Below are 19,068 nucleotides of genomic sequence, written 5' to 3'. Positions count from 1 at the left end.
TAGGCTGATGATGATAATCGCTTGAAATGATGGATTTTCGAGATCAAATCTTAAAACAGTTGTTTGAAGTAGAAATTTGTACCGTAAATACAACAATTGTTGCGAAATATTTACGAAGTTAAAAAAATTAAACTATATTAGTTCAATAACGTGTTAGTAAACATCTGTTTTCATTTAAAGTATGTTTCAAAATTTCTTCGACGACTTAATAATTTCTTATGACCACAGTACACAATTGTACGATTCGAAAACATTCCGTAATTGGCCTGTAGCCGCAGTTATGTACGTAATTTGCTTATTCCGGATCACAAATGACGGTCAGTGGATCGACATCTGTCCATCAATAACGGACGCTACTACCCCACCACAGTTTACATAATTACACCTCGCCGACAATGCGCAGTTAAAATCAAAACATTTTATTAGATAGCATTATAAAACTAGTGTTTTTGTACTACCGAATAACGAATTCATTTCAAGGTACGTTTTTTTAACTATATATCTATCTCGTATACCGTTAAGACTGAGAAAAAGATTGACCTATAAACCGACGATTGTTTCAGCTTAAATCTTACATATTAAAAATATTATAAATACGAATGTTTGGATGGTTGGATGGATGTTTCTTAGAAGGTATCTCCAGAACGGCTGCATGGATCACAATGAAATTTGGCATAGATATAGAACATAATCTATAAGAACTCATAGGCCACTAATTAAGTTTTTTTTTGATACCGCGCGGTCGGAGTCGCGGGCAATTCTTCTTTGGAATACATCTCTCATTTCGAAACGAAACGCAGAATTATAAATAAGACTACTGTGTATTACTACTCTGTGACTTTGTAATGGAATTAAATTCAGTACCCATATCGATACTAACGTTTCTTAATAAGCATTAAAGTTATTGAATTAGTTAATCAGTATCACTTTAACGCTGTCAGTTGTGTAACGTGTATGCGAAAGGCGTATAGAACGTCACTTCATTACATCCAACTCTACTCATTAACGTAACCTTGTCGGATATACAAAACGGTAGCTCGTATACAATGAGCTAATCATCCTGTTGCATCAATAGTTACTTGTGATATACAGTAGTGATAAATGACAAGCATTGTTAAAGTCTATCTTCGGTAATATTTGACTTCTTAATTGCGGCTATTTATTTCGATTACGTATTTGCACATCACTAGTGTTTATTAACAGTTCGAAATCAATTAATGTATACAGGGTGTTCTTTTTGAATTTATTTAGGTGTTTTTTTATGTATTTCAATTTTAAATGCAGTTATAAGTTTCTTGTATAAGAATGTTTTAATAATTGTAATTGACAGAAGAGATATCGCCTTAAGAATACCTTACAACATTTTTAAACATCAAGCGAAAAATTAACATACATCTGTCCGAGAAAAAGTCATGTCCAAATTGATAGAAAGATGCCTACAATAAAATAATTGAACACCAAGTCATGTTTAGATGGGTATATTTTATTCTTGATTTAGTCCGAATTTCCTTTTCTTTTCTTATCCTTAAATATAAGCGAATATTTTGAGTAAAATTGCGACGTCATTTGTATTCTAAACGCGTCCGTCTGTGTGTCGCGGTGAGTAACGACGATGGAAAGATAGATGAATAGAGCGGTCTATTCACTTGCGGTATTTCAATATTATCGTGCGCCTTGTCAGGTGAACAATAGCTCGAAAGCTATAAGATGAAGTGGAGTCGTTAGTCAGATATAAGTAAATCTCGTTACCGTAAACTGGATGTGGTGCGGGAAAGGTTATCTAAAGATAAAAAGAAATAAAGGTTAAATGAATTAATTCTATTGGTACCTAAGTGTGACATTAATTGGGTGATGTCATTAGAAGATAGAGTGCGTAATGATACTGCAATTACAATTCAAAGCTTTTGTTGTGTAACATAAGACATATACAGGATGAAGCACCCTGGTGTATGCTATATGCTGGTGGCTTGGAGGGATAAATGCGAGGTACAGTACAGTTGTGAAAATGGCGGGATCAAGAAATTGAGAAGCAGAAAGTTAGGGTGGTTTTATACATGTTATACGGAGGAATGATGATCAAATAAACAAAGAAGTTATGAAACTGAATTTAAAACGCTATAAAGTTAAAGGAAGACTTTAAAATGTATGAATGGATTGTGCGAAAGAGGCTGATAGAAATGTATGGTGGAGAAGTACATACTGTTCCGACTCCGAAGGAATAAGGGCATTGATGATGAGCATTAGTTGTTCTTTACATTTTAGTAATGAATGAATTTCCATCCACACCACCTGGATGGCTGGCATTCCACAACGGTGCGATTCTCGCGCAACTTCTTGCCTCGCACAGCCGCGTTGTGGAACGGTCTGTCCTCGGCGGTATTTCCAAACCAATACGACTTAGGGTCCTTCAAGAAGCGAGCCTATCACCACCTCAAAGGCCGGCAACGCATCTGCGGTTCCTCTGGTATTGCTGATGTCCATGGGCGTCGTTGAACACTTCGGTGTTCCCACTGCTCGTTTGCCCCCTTCTGTTATTAAAAAAAATACAGAGGACACTAACAATGGTTATAAAATAGCACGAATAAGTTTTACCTATAAATGAATTGAATTATCCAAGTAAAACTTTAAATAATTATTTCTTAATAATCCAGATAATTTTAAAATTATGAATAAAAAAATAATTATATCGTTAATTCCCAATGCGGGTACGATTTATTTTCTGCGTAAATATAAAGCTTTTGTAGTACAATGAATAAATTGCCAACAGCGTGAGCAATAAAAGCAGTTTACATTAATATACATGATGCGCGATATTTTGCACGGCTAGATTAAATAGGTACCCTCTATGAGACCTCCGGGAGGCATAGAACAGAACTCGGGCAAAGATTAAACATACCTAACAGATGTTCAAGTCGATATAACTTATTATTATCACTATTTTTTACAGAATTAGTTAGAATAATGTGTCGCGAATGACGTGCTTTCGTTACAAAGTCCAGTGTCAAAATGATTAGTGACAGACAAAAGTCGACATTTTAGTAAGGCTAGTGTTGGGTCAATACACTGTCACATTTTCGGATTGTATTCCTAACACTTTGAACATAATAAAAAAAATATCCATATGTAAAATTTTAACGTCATGGTAAGTAGGTCAACTATAGTCGTTTTCAATGGAAATAAGTTCTTATATCAAACCTATTTAAACAATTTTATCTATAACTTTGTTATCACAGACTTATAAATTTTGTTATAACAATCTTTATATTACTAAATTAAAAACAAAAACTTTTCAAAATAAATCCATAGACAATAAATTACTAGTAACTAGGCTTATAAAAGTACTAGCTATCGCCGGCGACTCTAAACGCGCGTAATATTAAAAAAAAACGTAGTTAGAAGCTTATGTGTTCTTCCAGGCTATGTTCTACATTTTTGCCAAATTTCAGCAACATCCATGCAGTCGTTCTGGAATTACTACCTTAACAAATACCCATCCATTTGCAGTTATAATATTGGTAAGATGGTAGTTACATGTAGGGCTCCAGTGCAATTCCAATTATATTAAAAATAAATTCCAGCTGAATACTTTCACGTGTTCCAAAGAAAAAGGGTCTTGACAGACAGACGGACGGACAACAAAGTGATCCTATAAGGGTTTAATTTTTTTTTCCTTTAGAGGTACGGAAACCTAAAAACTGTGTTTACATTGTAACTTTCTTAGTTTTCACTTAAAGGAATTTACATAGGACTCTCAAGAAAACATCTGACTGTTAAAACAGATTAACTTTCTACAAGTTGATAAACAAATGACCGAATGTCATGTCAAATCAACTAGCTCACCAGTCACTGATGACCTATACTTTTCTTAATCCTATAATAAAAATCTAAATAATAATCGTGTTTAGTTAAACCAGAAAGATCTAAAAAGACTGGTTATATCGTACGTGAGAGCATGCTTCGTTTACTTGTAGCCGCGGGCTGGAGCCTCCGACTATTGTTTAAGAGGACGCCCAATTATGTCTTTACAATGCACATCTTACCGCTTTACAATATTTTTAATAATACACGGATGTAATTGCTTTTAATGGTGTTGTTACTTGAAGGCTATTTGTATACCTATAATGTTATGTTAGATATTTATCTCGTTATTATATTTTTCTAATGATATATCTGAATGACATTGAATAAATAATTACCTATCATTGAATCGAAGCTTTCGCTGTTGATAGCTTGATATGTTACTACTCATAAAAAAATTGTATTCGATACAGTTAAGCAGGACAAGAGAGCGTTGGAGGCGCAGTTGTTAAGCTTACCCTGACCGGACCTAATGTAAAAGGTGTAGGTTCAATCCCCGCCATGTACTAATCATCATCATCAACCTGCCCTTATCCCTATCGAGGGTTGGCACAGTATGTACTACTCCTCCATACATCTCTATCAACCGTCAAATCCGAGTCTACCCCCTTCTTACGCATATCCTCTTTCACATACTTTTTTTGGTCTTCCCCTACCCTTGTAGCTCATCCACATTCAATCTCATTACTTTTTTGCTTATATCATCATCATCCCTCCTCATAACATGTCCAAACCACGCTAATCTTTTACTCCTCAATTTCTTGATCACTGGCGCTACTTTCAAACGATGTACTAATGTGTTTTTCTATTTTGGAATTTCATAAGTACATTTATCCGACGTTCTTATGCTGAAGAAATTGTGATGCAATCTGCACATATCGCCAAAAATTCAAAGAAATGTGTGAAGTCAACTAACATTGGGACAGCATAATTGTCTATGGCCTTTTGGGTAGGCTCTGAGCCCCTGTGTTTGTACAGTGCTTTGTTACTTATGGTTTTCATAATAATCTAAATAAACATGTTATACATAGTTGAAATCGATCTAATACATACACTGCTTGTTTTTGATTACAAGAAACACATCGATACATAAGTTTACAATTTAAAAATCCCTATTTACAATTTTTTTTTGTCATAGTTCCCCATACATAGCTTAAGGCGACAATTTACGCTGCTCCTTCAATTGGGTGTGATTGTTAACTATGGCACAAAGATTACTGGTTATCGGCGTTATCGAAGCACGATACTTTAAGTGTTACGACTCTTTCAAATACGATGATAATATGATACGTTACTTTTTGTTATCAAGTTGTTGTTTACATCATACAAATATAACGACTAGGCTTTTCTTGTAACTCTACACTTTTAAACAGAAATTTTATTACCTACTAACCGTTGCCCGCGACGTCTTCCGCGCGAATTTAAAAAAACTAGGAATAAATATAGCCTGTGTCCCCGGGGATAGTGTAGCTTCTTAATAGTAAAAGAATAATTCAAATCGGTTCAGTCATTTCGGTTCTTATTTAATTCAAACAAATAAAAAAATCTTTACGCTATATTTGATGAAGGACCCTTTACTCTATTGCGAAAGGTGGATTCTAAAAATATTGTTCAATCTTTGGTAAATTTATGCGTGAATTTGTACAACACTTTATTACTTCAAAATAACAAAACGACCGCAACTTTGGAAACCTGGACTTGTTACCTTTCGTACAAATAATCAAATCGTGTGCCAGCCCAAAACTAAAAAAAAAAATGACTCATGAAAGTTCTTTACTACTAAAGTTATTTTATAAACCATAAAGCATGGTATGAACCAAATAAACTTAAAAATGTATAAAAATAAAACGTTCAACGTATTTTATGTCCAAATTAGCTTGATTCATTGCTCTGATTTTTTGAGTTCCGTTCGCAGCGCGGTGGCACGTAACCGAATACGCGCCACTACGCGACAGGATCGAGTAAAAACCCCATGAAATCACTAATCCAACCTAATTTCGAACGCCATACGTCATTTAAATTACGATAGGAGGGCGCTTGAAATTTTAACTCTATTTTGTTTTAGCTTTGGTATAAAAATAAAAGTATTTAGTTTATGTGTACTTTGGTATTTTATCTAAATATTATTTGTCCTGATTTCATTTGAAATTTATAAATAGGGTATATTTTGTATGGTATTTCGTAACGCATCGAGTTTTGAACTATTTAGTGTAAGATTATCCACTTATTGCGTTACTAATTATAATTATTTAAATTCACATACAAAATTAAGATTACGACATACTTTGTCGTATTCTCTCGGACGCATTCCGTGCTGAATACTTAGAAATCAAAATGAAATTTAAATATTTTTATTGTAATATGAAATAATACGTACAAAGCCACTTGAGCGTTGCTCCGAAGGACATCGTAAATTACTCCGCGTCGTGTAAGCGAAACGCTGACAAATGACATGTGTGTGGAAGCCCCGCCGTTTTATTTTTAGAGCGACCCACACAGGCCGTAATCACAGACCGAAAGGAGATTCGAACGAAATGAAGTCTGCCAGATTGCCATGGGCTTAGACTGTTTGTGGAACTACAAAAGCCTTTTTTGACATGTTTGTTCTCATTTACGCTTGTGTAATATCGCAGAACAAAGCGTACAAAACTGTACGTAATAAATATTACAATATAAATTTTAAAATAAATACAGAGTATATAAAATATCACAATTAAAATTACAATAATAATTAAAATTATTGTTGTACATAACATAACAATAACAATAACATTTGTTATCTTTAGGTGTGGTTCTTTTTTTATAGATTCTTGAGGTTTTTAAGGCTAATACGTAAACTTAATACAATCCTTTACTGATCAGGATTTTACAATATTGTGTGAAAAAGATCTTATAGGTGTGTATAGTAAAAGAAAATTAACTCAATCTACACTAATATTATAAAGCGGAAGTGTTTGTTTAAACATGAAATTCTCAGGAACTACTGGTCCGATTAGATTTTATTGGATAGTCCATTTATAGATGAAGGCTTTAGGCTATATAACATAATGCTGCGACCAATAGTTTTTATTTTAATTCAGCGCTGACGGAGTCACGAGCAACAGCTAGTTTACTAATTAAATGTTTCTTATATTAACAATTTAGGCCAACACAATGGTTTACGTTAGTAATCAAACTCAATTTAAAAGATCATAATAAATGTAATCGTTCTAATAAAGACATGATTTTTGTTGGTAACGCAAAGACTATAAAGCATGCTATCCAGAATAACTTGACCTTTAAATTCCTTTAAGATATAGGTTTTAAAGTGTAACACATAGGTCAAAGTAAAATGGAAGATTCGATCATTTATATTTCTTAGCTTGAGGCAGAATCCCATGATGTTACACAAATACTTTTTAGATGAAATTACAAGGAAATGTTTTATGTTACATTTATTTTTATTAATGAATACAAAATGCTGCATTACGTGGAATGTACTGGTAGTGTGTTTAGAATGTAGTACACTTTATTTTAGTATGCTAACGTTTTAGTCGACAGTTGGTCGACACAGCCGTTTTTTTTTATAACAGAAGGAGCAAACGAGCAGCAGGAACACCGAGGTGTTCACCGACGCCCATGGACATCAGCAATAGCAGAGGAACCGCAGATGCGTTGCCGGCCTTTGATATAGTGATAAGCTCGCTTCTTGAAGGACCGTAAGTCGTAGCGTAGCGGTCTGGAAATACCGCCGAGGACAGACCATTCCACAACGCTGCTGTGCGAGGCAGCAAGTTTCGCGCAAACCGCACGGTTCTGGATTAAAAGCTTATCAAGACAAGCACGACCTTCAGCAATGAAGAATACGAAGAAGAAGAACGTTTTAGTATTTTATTTGGTATATTAGTAATTATTGCATTATTCTTATTGTTTTTTTTAATAAAAAGGATTTCTTAACATCGATTGAACCCTTTGCTTGTTATAACGTTATGTATAAAAACATATTATTTATATTGTGGAAGTAGAACATAATATGTCGGTACTAGGCATTATGTTCTTAATATTAAAATCTTGATTGTTTTTGTCGAATTAAAAAATGTATAAAATTAGAATTCAGAATATGTCACCACATTAATGAAAGAATTGCGTACCAATTTGTAAACAATAATAATAAACAAACAATAGTACGTATTACCATTGGATAAGAGTTAAAATTGCTTGGCGCATCTCAAGCCGAGATCAAATTGTATCGCCGTAAATATTTTTTTACAAAACGACTTCTCGGAACGATTATTTAGAATTACACGGGCTCTTAAGCCTACTTCTGTATGCACGGTAGCGTCGCGCGCTCCATCTTTTTTTTAAAACGTTCATTACCTCTGTTCTATGTTACCTTAAGAGTCTAATAAATTATTAATTCGTCTGCGATTTTAAAACTCTTTACTTCCGTATAAAATTGTCTTAAAAAAAGTCAGGCAAAGGACAAACATCTACGTATCGTGCATTCTAACAAAAAAGGTTTAATTTGAGCCTTATTTTTTTATTTATTTTTTTTATTTTAAGGAGCATTGAAATACATGTCGGATACACCTAGTATAAAATAAAAGATAATTTAAAAGCTCGCAGTATAAAGTGATCAGTTCACAGTGAATGCACTTTCACACCACGCCTCTGCTCGCCGCTATAAAGGCAAGGTCACACCGGGTCTCTATGACTGATGTCGACGCGCTTCGCCTTTGACTCCGAGTCGCTCAAACGTCCGTCTAGCTGCAGGCTCGTTAAAATTCATAGTACAGTCTTTGAATTTTGAGATATAACATTATTTGTCCGAAATTAAAGCAATAACTCTAATTTTCATTTGTATTTACATATCGTCGACGTCGTTTCAACTAAAATATTATAAAATAAAAAGTATGTGGCGACAAACTTTCGGTACCACAAAATTGATTCAATACTCTGACTATAAATAAAAAAATCAACTGTATAATGCTCGAAATAAAGCTAGGTGTACACGACAAACCAAGAATTAATCTTCTTAAATTAAAAGTTTAAAAATTCTTTTGAGTATAACCCATACTGTTGCTGTACTATTACAAGATATAGCCAACATATAGCCAAACAAAATCAACCCTTAGAAACAAATAATTCCAGTAACTCCTGTATAAATTCTTACTAAATATTAACTATTCATTTAGTTACTTATAATATAATTGTATTAATAAATTTATAATAGAAAAGGCAACTTGGTCTATAAATTCCGTACGCGTCACCCATCGGCTTGGCCGCGCCGCCGGCCATAATGATTCATTAAGTGCCTCCCCGGGATTACCTTTTTGTAATTGACCGATGAAGCGAGAGCCGTATCACTGCTCCTCTTTTACATCACATTTATTTTATAAAATTAGTACCGTTTTTAATTTATTAAGGAAATTAAACACAAAAAATACCATAATCATTTGCTACGCTTAAAAAATCTGACATGATTAGTCATATTTAAAATTTGATAACTGATTTAAATCTTTGAATTCTAGTACAGAGTTTTCTTGCTACAGTCAATTCACTACATAAAAAACAAAGGCTTAAAGAAAAAATTGTTTACATTAGAGCTTTACGCTTCATAAGAATGTGCTCTTGACCATGACTGTCCGTGACTTTAAATGATACCTCATCTCAAGAGATATTATACAACAGATTTTATAAGAGCCCGCACATTTTTTGCTATGGTAATTAAAGGGAAATAGTTTAAAATGAACTGTTTGCAGACATCAATTGGATTTTTTCTAAGATTGAACTGGTAATGAAGTTGATTGTATTTGATGTTTATAAAAAGTTTATTGTAACAATCAGAATTACCACAGATAATAAACTAGATAGATATAATAGTTACGTTACTAAGGAGATTGATATTTGATTTTATTATATAACGTATTTTATTGTAGGAAATTTAGCGAGACGTAATATGTTGATTGATGAAATTATTACAACTTAAATAATTGTAGTCCATATAATTCTTCAAATAAATCGCTTATTTTATATATATATATATATATCACGTATATATATATATATATATCACGTATATTCACGCCTTTCGTGAACTTAAAGGGCGTGATAGGCGTGATATGAACCATTAGAATCGAAAATTATTTTTGGGACCATTATTTTTAACTGTTTTGTTACACTGATAAGAGACGTAGCAATATGTTAAAAAAAACATCGAAGCGCGTAATTCAATAAAAAATAAACCCAGAAGTTAGACATGTCATATTTTATCTAAAATACTTTATTAACCCTTTAACTGGTAGAAGCAGTTTTGTGTCTCAGAAAAATAAAAACTCGTTTTTTTAGGTTTATTATGGGTACTTTAATATCTTTTATTAAAGAAAAAAACAACAATCATATTCAGTGGAAGAAATGGTGGCAATATTCTTGCCAACACCAGTATGAGCTCTGTTAAATTCTGTTCATGGATTTTCCTCTTGCAGTTGGTGAAATAGCGTCACTAAGTTTTAAGGTAGTGGTGCTGCAAAGTGGAAAAAATCATAAAAATGTTGGTGGCACAAATATTGCCACCACCAGTAAAAGGGTTAACTAATGTATCACATTAGTATGATATTTTTTACAATATTGAGATTTATTATAGGAATAAGATAAAGATTTCCTAAATAAATTTACACTTCTCATGACGAAATAAATCCATTATTATTTGGACACGTTGAAACTTCGGTTAGGTTTAATCAAAACATGGTAATGCTTTTTATTTTATAATCTTTGCGTGTTGCTTTCGACATGCTAACCATTTGAAAGTAAACAAATGTTTCACTGTTTTAAGTACTTTGTTGCTTACAAAGCAAGTAGAAATTGTTTAAATCACAAAAAAAAACAATAAGTTAAAATAAATCTATAGATGTACTGTTACACACGGATTAAATCTTAGGTTTCTGCGCAAGCGCAGGTAAAATTGTGTTTTATAACTTTCGTAATTAGTCGGCTATAGGTTACTTTAATGGTCGCTTAGTGTAGATTTTGAGTCAGGCATTTAGTTTCTTATGTTTCAAAGAATTAAACTGTTTAGTTATAGTTCATAATATTATATCTACTATTACTTCAAAATTAAACTGTAACCACCATGAACTGTTTCGGTGATTCGGATAAGGAGCGTACACACAGTCGTAAAGTTCGGCTTTGAATGTTCATGCAAGTATTGAGCCTGACTAATTGAGATGTACCGACAACACAGAAACGCAATTAGACGCACTAAATTCCTCAAGCCGGGCTTGCGTTGGCCGAGGTGATTAAGAATTTGTTGCGCGTGCGATACGCTTCGTTTCACACGTGTATACATACCTTAATAACAAAATATTTGTTTATTAGAATTTGATTTCGTTTATTACAATTAAAACATGTTGATAAACGATATGTTACGTTGCTTTTAATTGCAATGAAGAGCAATACATATCTTAATTTCTTTGAAGTTTCTTAATCATTATATTTTAATCATAATGATTTTCCTCTTATTAATCCAGAGCGTGATGTGCACACGGCTTGATACGTAATAGCTGTCACCCGCGACTCTATCTGCGCGGAATTAAAAATCAATCTTAACAAGTAGCCTTTGCGTTCTTCCAGATTACGTTCTATATGTGTACCAAATTTCATCATAATCCGTCAAGACGTTCTAGAGTTACCTTCAAATAAACATCCATCAATCCATCCATCCATACATCTTGGCGATCTCTTGTGTCAGAGGCTAAGAACCGCTTTGGACGGCTGCCCTACCGGAGTAAGTTGGATGATTCAAGTTAATTTAATAATTGTAACAATTGTTTTATTCCTTATTTGTCAATTGACTTCTTTGTTAATATTTACTTATGATTTCTATCTGTACGTTGTAAAACATTTCGACTTCCACGTGTTAATTCAAGCTTAAAGCAAACACTCGTAAAAATTACAAATTTAATCCGTTCATAAAATTTTACGACGTGAAATTCCGACGCCATAAATGAAACTCAATTTTTTTACGAAGATAATCACAGAATTTATTGTACTTATTACCACGGACAGGCTTTAATGCAATTTACAACTAAGAGAACATACCCATACTACGTGACTTTTTTTTTATTTTCGACCTCTCCCTCCCATCGGTGACCACTCGTAGTACATGCCAAACCCCCACCCTTTAGTTTTTATGTAGCAATTCATAATTGTGATTTTTAATCACTTCAAGGCAAAAATTGAAAAAATAATAAATTGGCTAATACTCTTCTTTATAGCATAAGACTGCAAGCATACTTAAATTACTAGTGAATTATGTAGTATGAAAAATAACAACTAACGACTACGTGACAAAAACCTGAGCCATCCCCCCCCCTCCTGTGACTGACCTTAGTATTTTAAGGACTCCCCCCCCCCCTAAAAGGGGTCACGTAGTATGCGTACGTTCCCTAACATAGATGTAATTGTTGGTATGTTTGTACGTATTTCTATACCATCTTATGATATCATTAATCAATGTATCTAAACAAAGATATTAGGTAACAGTTTTGACTTTATTTATGAAAATAAAATTATCACTATGAAAACTATTGTTTAGTTCACTTTTTGTGTAATAAAAATAGGCAAATATTTTAGTACAAAAATTAATTGTTCACGCAAAACGTAAAGCTTATAAAATATGGTTCAATTTCAATATAACTTTTAAGTTGTAGAATTTAACCTTTTAAGTATACGTGTTACATTCGTAATTGGTAGGATTTGATTAAATTATGTAACATTTTTCACTTCGCCTAAATTCTTTATTTGCGTATTAACAAATATTAAACAATTTTGATAGTCTTTAAAGCAATAAAGATAAAGTTCAAATTGTCGAAACCAGGAGCTAAGCAAAAGAATCTAATGGTACTTATACAAATTTAGTATAAAATTATACGATCCACCGTGTTTTAAAAACATGAACCTATAAGCCTTCGTGCGGACGCCCTGTCGAGAAATATCAATATAATTTTAATGGCCTTATTAGCCTTAACTTTCCGAACACGTAAATGCTTTATTGCCATCATAAAACGGCCAATATTTTTTGCTACGCAGTTTGCAAACATTGCGTTAACAATACACAATCAAGATAATCTCCTTCAGGGAAAGAACCATTCAATTGGCTTCATAATACAACAAGATCGATAACAAACAGCTATAAAAATTATTATACAATGTTTGTGTTGTGCAGTAGCTGTTAACACATTTTATGCACGAAGACATTGTTTGTGGGTATAGAATTTTTAAAAAGTTTGATAATAATTTTCTTTACGTGAATAGTTGTTACGTATTATAACTCTCACTGACTTATTAGATATATGGATAACAGAATAGCCGGTATTAGAAATTTTGATGAATGTTGTTTGTATATTTTCGTTACTCACTTCATCTTTCCTATTTAAAAACCTTTAGATTTCAGTCATCATCATCAGTTCACTATACGTCCCCACCGAGGGGCTCGGAGCCTACCCTAAATTAAGGGGGATTAGGCCATAGCCAACCACGCTAGCCAAGTGCAGGTTGGATGACTTCACACATATGTGCAGGTTGCATCATGATGTTTTCCTTCACTGTAAGAACGTCAGATAAATGTACATATGTAAATCGGAAATCGAAAAACACATTGGTACATGGTGGTATTTGAACCCAGGACCTGCAGATTGGAAGTCAAGTGCTGAACCCCTGAGCCACCGACGCTCTCTCAGATTTCAGTACCTTGTTAGAAAACTATACTAAGAATACGAAATTAAGATTGTTAACTTTTTTTTATTTGTAACAAATTTAAGAAGATCTAAGAAACAATTCGATTTTATTCAATTATATGAAGTTGTAATCGAATAAATCTCTGAGTTGCGAAACTCAAACAGGATGGAACTATCCAAAGCATCAGCTGCTTAATCCCTTTATTTCTCGGACAATTAAACTTGTGATTTAACACAAATTGAAGAAAAGCTTCCTTCCAATAGCCATAAAACTGATATAATGTTTTATTGGACAGGAATAACTTGCGTGATACGCCTGGTGGCAGATTATTTGATGAAATTTTATTATCATATTCCTACTTAATATGGCTTTAATTCTATTTAAAAACTGTTATGAAATGGAATAAAAGTTAGATTTTTTTTTGTATTATTTATTGTGTTATGTGAAGCTTGAAAACCAAATATTTATTTATCCAGCAACAAATATGTATATAGTCTTTGTCAAGTTTCGACAGATGACTTTAATCGAGAGAGAGAGAGGATGCACAGAAATAAAATATTATCCCTTTCCATGAATTCTCTCATCCGGAAAGTCCACTTCCACTTCCATCCTTTCCTTAAAAGAAAAAGGGTGGGAAGGAAAAGAGGACTAAATTAGGCCTCCGGGACGCACACTCATCAGATCTGTGTGGTCGTGGTATTTCACCGGGCGAGCCGGGCCAATTCGTGCGAAGATGTTAAAGCGGACTCTACCAATGTTAGTGTTTGTTTAGATCTAATTTTGTAATAAGATAAAGAGAGTCGCGTTGCGTATATACGCGTCACTGGCGCTCGGGACTGCTAATTGCTATGTGAAAATATATATTAAAACTGCAACTCCATTCGCATCAATCAGTAGAAAACTACATCAGAAAGTAACACAACATCCCAGGTGTGGACAATAATAATTGCGTAATTTTACTAGGGTTGTCATCTAACAGTTTGCGATAATTGAAACAGGGGAGTGAACGCGGCGATATTGTAACTATATGATTAAATAAACATGCACCGTTCCCAAGGGATGATTTCAACTGATACTCACGCGACTGTTGTTGGAATCCATTTTATTTTGACTGACAACAGCAATTAGCAGGCGACGTGGCGGTGTTGCATTACAAAAGGGATCCGACGAGTTTTTGAAATTACTAGTAATGGCCCATTAATATTAATAACTAGTTATTTTGTGTTTTTTTTCTTTTAATTTACTTATTAAAAAATAGATGTCGCACGCAACTTCAACAATAATAAATAAAAAAGTTAATTAGTATCCTATGTGTTCTTCCAGACTATGTTCTACATCTATGCTGAATTTCAGCAAGATCCATGCAGCCATTCTGGAGATACCTTTTTTTATAACAGAAGAGAGCAAACGAGCAGCGGGAACACCGAAGTGTTCAACGACGCCCATGGACATCAGCAATACCAGAGGAACCGCGGATGCGTTGCCGGCCTTTGAAATGGTGACCTTCTAACAAACATCCATCTAAATTCCTAAATTTTGGATTTATAATATTAGTAAGACATAAGTTAATTACTTCACAATATCTGTGACGAAACAATACTGATCATTTGTTCTAAAGATATAACCCAAGATCAGAATATTATATTTTACCACATTTAGAATTTATTCTGAGGCGACAACAATTAAATTTATTAATGTATTTACGGGCTATAGAGCTGGCTCAGCTGTTTGCAGTAAATCAGCTAGATTTTATTGCTAACAATCCGTTATCTGTCGGTTTGGTGAAATTATGCAACCACATAATGGTCGCGTTCACACATTTCACACTGGACATGAAATTGAATTCGTAAAGCTTAGATTAAGAGTTTATAATGTTATTTTTGTATCGAAATACTTCGACATAATGTTGTAGATCTAAACAGTTGAGCAACTTGTCGAAAGTTTTATTAACATTCAGTAGCCATAAATGTCATATAAAATCCTACCGAACAATAAATAAATTGAACAATCTCCAAAACCATCCAGACCCATCCAGACAAATTAATTCACCTCTCAGACTTTTGAAATACACTCACGAATCAGCGAAGGTATTTCACGACATAATGAGTGAGTGGTCCCTAAACAGATTCATTAAAGTCCCCAACTACCGGCTGAAACGTGTTTATAACCGGCTTTTCACAATACTCGTGCTTTAAAGAGAGAAAATCGTGTTTAATATTTGTATATTGCAAAAAAAAAATAACTTGAACAATTAGCATAGCTACAATCAGGATTGCTACAGCAAAACTTTGTTTAAAAATAAATATGTATAAGTATTTTCAAATATCGTAGCGATCCAAGGTCAGCGGCACGCTGCGCAGTGCTCTTCCCCGCATCCCGCTACACCCCAATACACCTAAAATAGTGTTGTGCGCAGCGACTCGCGCTAAGTTAAGAGCCGCCAAGATATATGAAAACATTTGTACTACGTATCGTTAATCAAAAGATCCAAAGAATTTGAAATTATATTCATGTTCTTTGGTCGCCGCAGCTATGAATTTTGACATGCCTGTCTACCCATCCTAAAGAGATACTGCGTTATTTAAAGAAGTTAAAAAACAATAAGTGCGTGAATTAATAAATATTAATATGTACAACAAAAGAACACGATTTCTTTGCCTTTAAACTTTCAAAAACAATGTAAACAAAGAGCGTACAGTAAAGTAAAATTAAATCGTGTGTTGCGTGCAGTGTGTCTTTACGTCCTCACGCAATGAATGTAAATGTATTTTTTACTAAGGAATTTCCGTAAAATTTGTAGGCACTTTTAGCAGCTGAAGTGAGCCGCAGTCGTACCGACTTCCAAATATGTATTGCCAGCTGTATCGATTTAAACGACTGATGAAACACTATTATTAATTTATCAATCTATAATTAAATGGGTGTTTCGTAAATTTTGGGATGCAATATACTTGTTTCTGATACGCAATGTCACATAAAATTAAAATGTTTTGATTGTAAATAATTAATAATATAAAGCCCCGTATAGAAAACACTGAATAGTAAAAGTTCTGAAAGCTAATGAGATATCGCTAGTTCACTAATAGTGGCCGTTACCTTTCCTTTGGAAATTTTGTCCATTTGTGTTATTTGAGATCTTTGTACCTTAAAGTATATGAATTGCATTTTTAAGTAAATTAATTTACAAGTAACCAAGTAATTAGCAAATTAAACTCATCTGTTCATCACCATATTGTCGCAATAAAGTTTAAATACAAAATTCACACAACGTGTATCAACGAGCAAACGTTCGGAACGCCCGTGCGCAAACCACAAAACCGCAAGTGGGCCAAACTCTACAACAGATTAAAACTTGTGATGAATCGCTATTTTCATTTCCCCACTCTAACTTCTGGATACGAGGAATTTACTTTATGTGTGAAAATGTAAATACATTGAGAACTTCACCGCTTGCCAAGGAAATCGCGTTCGTCGAGTGTTGACAGGGACTTGTCGGCTTTTCGTAGTGGATTATTTGAAGGATTTGCTTAATAATATGCGTCTGCTTATACAAAGGATTAACGACAGGCGATGTTTGCTTTCCTACTTACGATGTACTTGAAATGATCCATAAATGTTTTTCAAAGTATAATGGGGTCCATTGTTGCGGTTAGCTTAAGTATTTACACTTGCATATTTAAATAACAACCAACAAATCGCAACTGGAATAAATTACTGTGCCCCGGGCTTTTCACGCTGTATGAGGTTATTGGAAATTAACATTAAATGTCACGATTGCCGTTTTTGGTTTATGGGTCGTTGCCATAACAGTACCTTGAACAGCCTAGATAATACTAGAAACGGCTATGCAACAATAACCTAGTAAATGTTTCTTAAGATTCGAAAATAAATTCGACTTATAAACTGTCATCTGCACCAATACCCACCAAAGATCACTCGTAGTATATGTTTGAGTACTACAGGATGTTCATTATAACTCTTGCATGTTGTATAATGTATGAGTATAATGGATGATTCAGAATTGCACAGATTCAAAAATTATTATCAGTACTAGTAAGACTTTTAAAAAAGTAAATGTGGTTTATAGTAAATTTCTATCGTATATTCTGTGTAATAGCATCTGCGCTAGCATAAAGTTCTTGGTCGTAGTCGTGTAATCGAATATCGAACAGTAATAGGCCATATAACAAATTATCATTATAAGTACCGGGCGGTCGGCGTCATCAATTCTTGAATCGACGCCATTAGTAATAGAAGTCCGACTATGTGAATGTGCACAGGCGAACCAAATTGAACATATCGCCTTTAAAAATCGAAAAACAAACGGCCTACTACTTTGCTTACAATACTACATTCTTAAGAGTAAGAGCATCGGACATTTAATAGTACAAAGGCACAATAACGTGTAATTGCAAATGATTCAGTGTCTCATATACAGCGTGTTCACTTCACTACCATTTACGTCGACCCACGCTCGGTCGCTCCGCGTTCTTACATTACTGTAATCTACTATCATATTTTTGTTTATTTATAACATCCGCGATAGGATTTTATCGGGTTACCATTTTGTATTTTATGTACAAAATAAAATGAAATTAAATAGACTTACAACGTGGTATTCGAAAGTTTAAATTAAGTGATGCGCGTGAGAGACTAAAATAATTCTAAAATAAGCAATATCTTTTTACGTGTTAGCATTCAAAAGATGAATTTAGACGGAGAGATAACTAAAACCTCACGGGGCTAGACAAAGTGTATTTCAAAAATGTATGGAAGTGACGAGCGGCAATCACGTGACTTGTCGAAAGTTATTGTCAGTTTACGTTTTTGAAGTTCGTTATGTAATCGTTTCGGAGCGAATGCACTTTGACTAACCCCCCAGAGTACGGCGTTGCGTTGCGCCAAGAGTCGGCTGCCATCTGTCACAGTTTTTATACAACATGCCTGTGATTTCAAATATTGTACTTATTTTTGAATTAAAATTTTACTCTACAGGGTACGTTGTATATAAAGTGTTACTGAGGGTATTTACTGTCGCTCTTGATCATAATTTATAGTCATATCTATAAAAGTCAGTTTTTTCCCCATTGGTAGCTTACACAATTTCAAAAATATGAAAATAGACAGTCAACAACATTAACACTCTGTATAGAGTCGGTTTACAATTTGGAATTAAGATTATATGAAAGAAACTCACAACATCAGAAGCTAACAATAGGTCCAAATATATACTGGAAATATTGTATCAAAGTACCACTTTTCGATAGCACCTTCTCGCACGCCTTGCCCACACACATTCGGCTTAATACCTTATTTATAGCTCACTTATATTGACCTTTAATACCTTCCTCGAGCAAAAGGTCTCAACTTGCGGCTCGATAAGATTGTTTGTATATACCCTTATCTATTTATTTATGATGTAGTAAAAATTATTTTTATTAAAAAAAAGTAGTTCTGAATTCAAATTTAAATTGACGACAGAAATTCGTTCATTTG

The sequence above is a fragment of the Papilio xuthus genome, unplaced genomic scaffold, assembly GCF_000836235.2.
Source record: "Papilio xuthus unplaced genomic scaffold, Pxut_1.1 DF826933.1, whole genome shotgun sequence".
NCBI classification, from domain to species: Eukaryota; Metazoa; Arthropoda; class Insecta; order Lepidoptera; family Papilionidae; genus Papilio; species Papilio xuthus.
The sequence above is the reverse complement of the archived record's forward strand: the minus strand, read 5'-3'. Positions refer to the sequence as shown.